Source organism: Triticum aestivum, chromosome 5D, assembly GCF_018294505.1.
Source record: "Triticum aestivum cultivar Chinese Spring chromosome 5D, IWGSC CS RefSeq v2.1, whole genome shotgun sequence".
Taxonomy (NCBI): domain Eukaryota; kingdom Viridiplantae; phylum Streptophyta; class Magnoliopsida; order Poales; family Poaceae; genus Triticum; species Triticum aestivum.
In genome coordinates this window covers 56,331,339-56,338,952 of record NC_057808.1, presented here as the reverse complement: position 1 = coordinate 56,338,952, position 7,614 = coordinate 56,331,339, and the positions used below count along the sequence as shown (strand labels likewise).

At 45.8% G+C, this 7,614-nt stretch overlaps 1 protein-coding gene and 1 long non-coding RNA gene across 4 annotated transcripts in view; both read right to left on the bottom strand.

Annotated features, from left to right (window-relative positions):
• The window catches only part of LOC123119415 (cold-responsive protein kinase 1), a 3,837-nt gene extending 3,251 nt beyond the window's left edge, over positions 1–586 (bottom strand). The window contains exon 1 of one of the 2 annotated variants that reach the window (XM_044539218.1): positions 346–586. The gene's annotated coding sequence lies outside the window, so the exon portion shown is untranslated. Of the gene's footprint in view, positions 1–257 lie in introns of both variants that reach the window. The other variant, XM_044539219.1, reaches the window with a different exon arrangement.
• A 2,509-nt stretch (positions 587–3,095) lies between these two features.
• Positions 3,096–4,699, bottom strand: LOC123124322 (uncharacterized). 2 transcript variants are annotated; one of them, XR_006461051.1, is made up of 3 exons: positions 4,391–4,699; positions 3,587–3,986; positions 3,096–3,495 (listed from the first exon to the last, which is right to left on the bottom strand). It is a non-coding gene; the product is annotated as an uncharacterized lncRNA (long non-coding RNA). The 2 variants fall into 2 exon arrangements; XR_006461050.1 differs by having other exon boundaries at positions 3,587–4,699.
• Positions 4,700–7,614: the final 2,915 nt, after the last annotated feature.

The window sequence follows — 7,614 nt, the reverse complement described above, 5'->3', positions numbered from 1 at the left end:
GACCATTTTCAGCATGACCCCTGAACTTCAAATGTTCAACAGGCAACTGAGATCACTGGAACAGAACCAGATGAACTTGATGGTTTAAGATAAAACACAAGAATGAAAGGAACTAGAAGCGAATCAAATGATTCCCATGGATGGATTGCAACAGACGGCAAAACATAGGACAATTAAAATTCTCAAAACATATCTAGCCAGGGCGATTGGGTAGATTCAGCAAAAGGGAGAAAAGGAAACCAAGAAACTAAACTCACCCAAGGATTAGGCGCAGTTGCTCGGAGGAAATCCAGGGTAATTGGGTAGATTCAGCAAAAAGGAGAAAAGGAGAGAAACTAAACCTACCCAAGGATTAGGCGCAGTTGTTCGGTGGAAACTCCACTGTGGTGTGCTGCAGTGTGTATGAAGAGCCAAGAGCGTCTAATATAAGTCCTGGATGATGGTGGTATGAGGAGCAGAGCACATGTAATCTCCTAGCTTTAGAATCAAAAGGGTGCTACGCTGTGCTCTCTATATATACTAGTCCAGGCAGAGGACTCAAAGGTCCCACTGGAATTGACCTGGCCTGTTCTCACCTTGGAGATATGAGCTGGTTGCAACTTAGGAAGTAGCAAGGAAAGAAACACTTATCCTCAGCTCCCATCATCAGGAAACAAAAAGATGACCAAGCATTGGGGAAAAAAATGCTTATTTTTCTCTTCATCTTGGGCTTATTCTTAATGCCCATGTCCTGACTTTAGTATTGCTATAGTCGGAGACTGGTCCACGGGTTATCGAGTCGCACACCGTGTTCACTGTTCATCAGGCATAAACTAAACACTGTGACTTCAAAAAGACCTGCTCTTTAAGAAAAGAAATATGTCTACTTTGTTTTCCAAATAGTCAGTCTTTAGTTTACATTAGTGAGATATAACAGAAATTTCATGGCACAGTAATTAAGTGAGGTAGCCTACATGCTTCTATTTCACCCCAGGATGGATTAAATTAACAACTTTTGCGTTTCATGGCACGCAGCGGGAATGGTTCCTGAATGCTCCTGTTTTCCTTCCAGAATGGAGCTTCCTCAAACCTGACTTTAATTGCAGTTTGACATGCTGGTTTTTCCCATTGACAATTCAATGATTGAGACAATATATAGGTTGAAAAAAGAGGGTGAGAAGAGCCACCCAACCTCATCTGAAAAGGTATGCGTTGGATCATACTACTTTCTGATCATCAAACCGAGATGTGCATCTCACTGTGTATCGGAGAAAGTAATCAGCGTGACCCAGATACATTCCCCTTCGTCGACTAACGCAGGCCACAGAAATTAACAAGGTGATAAAATTTGGATATCTTTGAGCGGAAATGACACAAGTGCCCTGTTATTATAATTGCCTTGCGAAGACGAGAGAGGATGATTTGTGTGGCTTGTAATAAACAAATGCACACAAGGGAGACATAACAAATGAGGGCATTTTGGTATTTATCATCATTAGATTACATAACTTGCCTACATTTATAAACATAATTTTAAAAAATGCATAATGTACATTATTCACTTGGAAAGGATAAGGTCGGTATTCTAGTGACTAGTACACTTTAGATTCAGTGGTTGTAGTACTTGTGATTTTAATTACCAGCATTGTTTGTTTTTATCCTATGCAAGGCTCGAAAATCCAGTTTTTCCTCAAAAGTAAAAGGAAGAAAACCCATGTCCGCTTTATGTTTACAGAATTTTCTTGTGAAATGTCTACTTTCGCGCCTCAATAGTCATATAGTTTTGTCAGCATCAGTCAGGTGTGATGTTGACTGTTTTGGAGATAACTGTAATGTTAAAGTAAGCTCAGACTTTTGGCCTTTCCAGGCTATCAAGAGGCAACTTAACAACTGCTAATGATCTGACAGGTCGACCTAAGAAATTTTCAACAATTTTCCATTGTACAGAAAACACAAAGGGATCAGCTATTGACCACATCTGCTGGTAGATCAAGTCATCCTTAGTTCTCTCCCCATGTCATTTATATTATTGCACTGTTGGTCAACATTGTAGTTGTGACCATCATGTAACATTTTTTGTCAACATAGACTTTTTGAATTCTGTTACAACTTAAGTTGATAAATTCAAGAAGCTCAGTAACTTTTTTTCGGATAGTACGTATTTTTCAAATGGGGGTCAAGTACATATTATCACACCGTCAGTCAATATTGTGAGTTGCGACCATCATGGCAACTCTTTTTTTCGTCGGTGGACTTTTGAATTCTGATACAGTTGATAAATCCAAGTTCAGTAACTTTACTTCAGATATATGTACAGGTCAAGTACATATATATTTCACCATTGGTCAATATTGTGAGCTGTGGCCATCATGGTAACTTTTTATTGTCGACACAGACGTTTTGAATTCTGATACAACTTCAGTTCATAAATCCAAGAAGTTCAGTAAGTTTGTTTCCGATATATGTACAGGTCAAGTAGTACATATCATTGCACCGTTGGTCAACATTGTGGGCTGTGATCATCATGGTAACTTTTTTTTCTCAACACCGACTTTTGAATTCTGATACAGCTTAAGCTGATAAATTCAAGAAGTTCAGTAAGTTTATTTCTGATATATGTACAGGTCAAGTATAATTTATCATTTCAGATTTCAAAGACAAGTACAGACGTGTGTCCATCAAATCAGTCTCTCTGCTAGGCAGGCTGACAGCTGTATCAACTAGCAGACTTTTCTAGGTCAAGGAGTACCCATCAGAACGGTTCCTCTCAAGCTTTAGAGTTGAATTGTCCCATTCGTTCTCATGCAAGTCAAGATACTTGTTTAGCCTGAACACTGCAAGAGACAAACGCAGCGACCCAGTTTCAGTTCATTTTCTACAGGATAATACTCGGTCTATATCATTGTTCTGTTATTTGTCCAACAAAAATAACTTAGTCCGAAATCGTTTGGCGATACAATTTCTTTATAATGCGCCTAAATGGTCAAGCATATTCCTTTGTTGTGGGAGCTGAAAGAAATCAAGGCCCTATGCATACAAAGTAAACCCTAGCGTTTGATTTGCTTATATTTTGCCAACAAAGTCCTGGAACTGACGGTGTACATAAGAACTACTGGTTAAATTAATGCATTTGTATGACATTGGACAAATGTGCACGTGATTCTTGACAACACCCGTTCATTCAAATATTCAGGACCAGAACAAAGATATGACAATCAATTTCTAGAGCAAAGTTGCACACACATGCTGGTGTCATCATGTAATCAAGTCTTCCTTCGGGCTCGGAACCGTGGCAGGAGGAGCCTTGTTGCAAGAAGATGCTTCAGCAAATGCCGCAAGCACATCGTCGTCTGACCCGTTGGTAATACTGGTTGGAGTATCATCCTCCATTGTCTTCCTAAGTCCTCTCCAGGGACAATGGATGATTCATTGGTGACATTTGCTGTCCTGAACAGAGCATGCAACAAAGTCAAGTTGGCCGTGGCCCATGTGGAACTTCACATGCTCTGGGGTTCTCTGAAAATAACAGCAAAATATCAATGAGTTGGTTCATACGTGAAAAGGGATAAATAATTGGAAATGAATTACGATCCTGGTGTGACATTACTGCAATGTGATTCTTCCACCAACCATCATCGGCCCAGTGATTCCTCTTCCAGGATCCGACCCAATAACCGTCAAAGATTTGGGTTCCATCCACCCTCTGTACTGCTGCTTTAATGAGTCCCATCTATGCTTGAACCGCTTCTTCACATACCTCGTCCCAGCCCTATTGTAGAATTTGGGCTCAGGGTTCTTGTAACCTTCGGCACTCCAGCACGCACCCAGACTAGCTATTGCCAGCAGCCGTTTCATCTTTGCGTATTTCGCAAAAGATCTTCGTGTGATATGCATCCCAGATTGCCCTCCTTCATCTGTTCCATTTCAGTTACAGAACTCATGAAGTTGCCTGCAGTGCAAAGTTCTTGGATAACAATCAAGCAACACACTGTGCAATGTGCATAGCCCTGCACAATCAACCTTCAACATCAAAAAACAAAAACAAAATTGTTGAACCAACACAAGGACCAACCATATCACGCTAATAATTACAAAAAGCATTGCGCTGTTGCCAAATCAAATTTTAACATGGAAGAGGTGTTCCAACTCTACAATCCATCAACCAAGACAAGGGCCCATCACATCACACTACATAATTACTAGTACTAGTAGTAAGCAATCATGGAGTTTGGAATCATGCAAGACTAATCGCCAACCTCCAAATTGCATTTCCACCATAAGCAATGACAACAGCCCACAGCAATTCTAGCATAAGCAATGACGACACCCCGCAGCAATCCACCATAAGCATTTCCACCGTAAGCAGCCAAGCAACCATAAGGCACAGAAAAGAGGAGGGATGGCTGCATACCGCTGGAGGAGGATGCCGGCGAGATGCACGTGCAGGTCAGGGGGAGGCAGCTGCAGGTCTGGGACGGTGGCTAGGAGGAGGATCTGGCCGGCGGCGGCGGCGGCGGCGCTCTGCTGCGGGTTTGGCGTGCATTGGAGATCCGGGGAGGAGGAGCCGCACGGTGATGTGCCTGGGGTCGACGGCCGCAGTCCGGGGAGGCGCTTCCAGCTCCGGCTGGCTGGCGCCTGGCGGGGCAGGGAGTCGTCCGGCGGTCGACCCTTTCACTTAGAATAGAAGAAGAACAGATGGAGAGGACTGGATCATTACTTGGACTAAACTCACTCTTAGAGAAAGAGGACGGTCTAAACTCTAAAAGGAAACTATTTTTGAACAATGTGTATACCCCACTCAGTGTATTGCCTCCGGTCCTTTTTACTCCGCATATTAAATTTTTGTCAAATCAAACTTCTACAATATCAAATATATACACTATGTAACCACATTTCATAATGAGTGTAACAACATTGATTTGGCATTGGGAATGTTGATACGTTTTTCTATATTTCGGACAAAACTTATATGCAAATAAAACAGGAGCGAAGGGAGTAATTGTCGTTTTTTACAAGAGGGGGGCATATTGGTCACACGGAAATCTAAAGTCGATAAGGTTAATGAGCACATAATGGAGCAGATCTAAAGTGATGACAGTATGGGTTACTGCTTACAAAGCGGAGTCGTATAATAACAACAGTGCAGGCATTCTTCATCCGACAGTATTTCTGAACAACCCAAGCCCATGTTTGAATTCTCGTCTTCCTTCAAATACACCTGTAAAAAAAATACATGTCTCCGTCCATCGTTTCCATTCCGGCCAGAAATCAGTGACCCGGCACCTGTAAATTAAATACAGTTGCATTTGAATACACCGATACCAAGCGTGGCCTAAGCCTGTGCTTGGAATGGATGTAATGAAATGTAGGTGTATTTTCTATACTAGTGTAACTTACCGGCCGAGTGCAATTTCAAGGCGGAAACGAAAACGATCGGCGGAGGTTTGTATTCTTTACAAGTGTATTTAGAACGGAAACGATAATCCAAACAGGGACTAAAGTTTCTTGAAATTCCAAACCACCAACTCAAGTTGAAAGTTGGACTACCGGCTACCCAAAACCCCTTTTATCCGGCATTAATTTGGAACCGCGTGCATCTAAAGCGCCTTTTACTAAAATCAACGTAGTTGTGTGCAAACCTAGAGCAATAACATGATGAACCAAGAAATCCCCATGTCCTGTTGTTAAGAAAAGCGAATTACTATTCTCATTAACAGCATTCAGGGCATCTCGAACACGAACCCTCAAAACCTCCGGATCAATGTGTCCGAACACACTTTGACATCTAAAACGGTACGGTCAACAGGCATGTTTGGTTGTCCGAAATCTCGTAAACCAGGTGCAAACCAGGAGAGCTTTGCAGGGCGTCCGTAGTGAAACGCGTCCGACAACCTGGACCCACCCAAAAAATATCTCCAAGCGAAACGGTTGTGGTGCATTCATGCCGGTCAGTGTCGCTGCAGAGCAGAGCTGACTCACATCATTGATGTTGGTCAGAGCAACGCGACCAGATGAGCGAGCAGCCTACTCCAGCCGACTTCCATCCATTCGCCTGGCCATGCCTATTAAACACAACTCCAGCGTCGTCCACACCATCACTCCTCTCCGCTCACACCCTCTCTGATCCTCTTCGCGTAGACATGCTGCGGCTCCGGATCTTGGAGCCGCCACCATTGCTCTCCAGGGCCCTCGATCTCCTTGACCTCCTTGGCGTCTGGCTCCTTTGAGAAGGAGGAGATCATCATCTTCTCCTACGAAGGGGAGGAATAGCCGCCGCGCCTCCTCCCAAAGGTAGCGGTCATGGACTATGAGTAACAACGACAAATGGAGCTTATGATCGAGCGGAGGCTCCGGGTCCATGGTCCGGCACCGCCCTTGCTGCTGCGAGCTTGCATCAAGGAGAAGCATGCGTCGCCCGAAGCATGCGTCGCCGCCGCACAACCGCCACGCCTACATCGACCAGCCACCGTCGCCGCCGCACCATTTCTAGCGGCAACGCGGTGAAGGATGGGGTACCGCCGACGATCGAGAAGGCACACAAGCACTTCCTCCACTACCTCGATGCTTGTGATTGTGGTGGCTCCTCCTCGTGCGGAGCATCGTGAGGGCCGAGGAGAGGGCCGTCAGGGAGGCGGCGCGGCGGGAGCAGCGCAACATGGTGCATAGCTCGGCGTCCGTGTAGTCCGACGGGACGCCAGCTTGGGTTCGCACGGACCCCAACCTCACGGAGATCTGGGCCCATGACCGGCCGCCGACCACCACAGAGATGTCTGCGCGACGAATACGCTGCCTCAAGGGGAGCTTGCCAAGATCAGCGACGAGTGGTCTCCCAGCAAGACCAACGCCGCCGCTGGCATGGGCAAGGGCATAGCTCTCCGGCCATGGTCGGTGTTGACCACGGCGGCCCCCCGCACGGCACAGGAGGAAGTGATGCGGCTCCTCTGCGAGCAACGGGCGGTCCGAACGGCAGAGCGTTGCGGGTGGACGTTTACCATGAGTGTTGGACGACGACCGGCTCCCGTATCATGAGCGTTGGATGATATGGCGAGCGTTGGATGCACGTCTAGACGTGGCTGTGAATAATATGTCCGTTTTAAAGGTCCGCATTGAAGATGCCCTTACACTACTAAGAAACATCAACCAAACTATGCGGCAAAACAAGAATGACAATTACATAGGCCAGAAAGATGTTGGGAATCGTAGCATAATTTTGAAATTTTCCTATGCTCACCAAGATGCATCTATGGAGTATACTAGCAACGAGGGGAAGGGAGTGCATCTACATACCCTTGTAGATCGCGAGCGGAAGCGTTCCAATGAACGTGGATGACGGAGTCGTACTCGCCGTGATCCAAATCACCGATGACCGAGTGCCGAACGGACGGCACCTCCGCGTTCAACACACGTACGGTGCAGCGACGTCTCCTCCTTCTTGATCCAGCAAGGGGGAAGAAGAGGTTGATGGAGATCCAGCAGCACGACGGCGTGGTGGTGGATGTAGCGGGTCTCGTGCAGGGCTTCGCCGAGCTTCTACGAGAAAGAGAGAGAGAGAGGTGTTGCAGGGGAGGAGGGAGGCGCCCAAGGCTATTGTGTGCTGCCCTCCCTCCCCCCCTTTATATAGGCCCCCTGGGGGGG